The sequence below is a fragment of the Lithobates pipiens genome, unplaced genomic scaffold (genome assembly GCF_037356315.1).
Source record: "Lithobates pipiens isolate NorthernLeopardFrog02 unplaced genomic scaffold, aLitPip1_a1.2 Scaffold_16, whole genome shotgun sequence".
Taxonomy (NCBI): Eukaryota; Metazoa; Chordata; class Amphibia; order Anura; family Ranidae; genus Lithobates; species Lithobates pipiens.
Window position 1 is genome coordinate 3,077,938 of NW_027507748.1, and position 1,608 is coordinate 3,079,545.

The 1,608-nt window shown below is 52.4% G+C and overlaps 1 protein-coding gene across 1 annotated transcript in view; it reads left to right on the plus strand.

Annotated features, from left to right (window-relative positions):
- The first annotated feature begins 713 nt into the window (after positions 1-713).
- The window catches only part of LOC143981546 (uncharacterized), a 119,016-nt gene continuing 118,121 nt past the window's right edge, over positions 714-1,608 (plus strand). The window contains exon 1 of the mRNA XM_077479481.1: positions 714-1,608. This exon is cut by the window's right edge and continues 250 nt beyond it. The gene's annotated coding sequence lies outside the window, so the exon portion shown is untranslated.

Sequence of the window (1,608 nt, forward strand, 5' to 3'; positions counted from 1 at the left end):
TCCATAAAGAATTTGGGGGACCACACCACATTTTTTTTAGTGGGGTCCCCTTGACAAGCAAGTGACTGAAGCTGTTGTCAGTGTTGCAGTAGTGGGATGTGTACATCATACAGCGGAGCGGCTTCACAGGCAGGGTCTGCCCCCCTCCTCCCAGGATCTGCCCCCTCCCCCATGGTCTGCCCCCACTCCCCCCATGCCATTTGAGTGACAATCCTCTTACATATTAGCCTAGAAAATGTTCAGAACATTTGACCCCCATCCATGGAGTTCAATGGGGTTCAGGTTTAACACCCAAACTGTTTAATTAAACATTACACAGGCCATCAGGAAACCACTGGGGGGGGGGGGGGGTATGTAGACAGGAAGTGTCTGCAAAGTGGCTGCAGGAGATCAACAGCACCACAAGAAAATATTTAAAAAAAGTGGAAACCAAACATTTTATTATACAAATGAGAATTGTTTATGATACACGGAGCACCCAGCACTTTGGGTTGGCGTTTACTTTAAGAAATATAAGAAAAACCACCAATTCTGTGTTGATTATACAGGCAGTTGAGCTGCTTATGAAGAGGACCTGTCATTATATTGTGTGGCGTGTGAATCGGAGGCGCCGCTCGCACGGTTCCTGTGAATTCCTCCCAATCCGCAGTCATTTTCTTATGCTCACTCACCGCCCCATCCTCCATCAGAGACTTCCTCATCTCAACTTCTCCTTCTGGTTTCCTGTAAGAGATACATTTCACCAAATGTGAGTTTATTTCATATTCCGAGCAGAAAGAGGAAGTGTCAGTCCTGCGAAAAAGTAACAACTTCCACCAAGATGAGGAAGGAGCATAACATTTTCTGAATAGAGGTGACGACTCGGCCAGAGGAGCACCTGAGATCCTGAGCAGAGGGGCCACTGGAAGAACCAAGAAGAGGGGCCACTGAGATTCTGATCAGAGGGGCCACTGAGATCCTGATCAGAGGGGCCACTGAGATCCTGAGCAGAGGGGCCACTGAGATCCTGATCAGAGGGACCACTGAGATCCTGAGCAGAGGGGCCACTGGAAGAACCAAGAAGAGGGGCCACTGAGATCCTGAGCAGAGGGGCCACTGAGATCCTGAGCAGATGGACCACTGAGATCCTGATCAGAGGGGCCACTGAGATCCTGAGCAGAGGGGCCACTGGAAGAACCAAGACGAGGGGCCACAGAGATCCCGATCAGAGGGGCAACTGGAAAAAACCAAGAAGAGGGGCCACTGAGATCCCGATCAGGGGGGCCACTGAGATCCTGAGCAGAGGGGCCACAGAGATCCTGATCAGAGGGGCCACAGAGATCCTGATCAGAGGGGCCACAGAGATCCTGAGCAGAGGGGCCACTGAGATCCTGAGCAGAGGGGCCACTGAGAAAACCAAGCAGAGGGGCCACTGAGAACCTGAGCAGAGAGGCACCTGAGATCCTGATCAGAGGGGCCACTGAGATCCTGAGCAGAGGGGCCACTGAGATCCTGAGCAGAGGGGCCACTGGGAAAACCAAGCAGAGGGGCCACTGAGAACCTGAGCAGAGAGGCACCTGAGATCCTGAGCAGAGGGGCCACCAAGATCCTGAGCAGAGGGGCCACTGA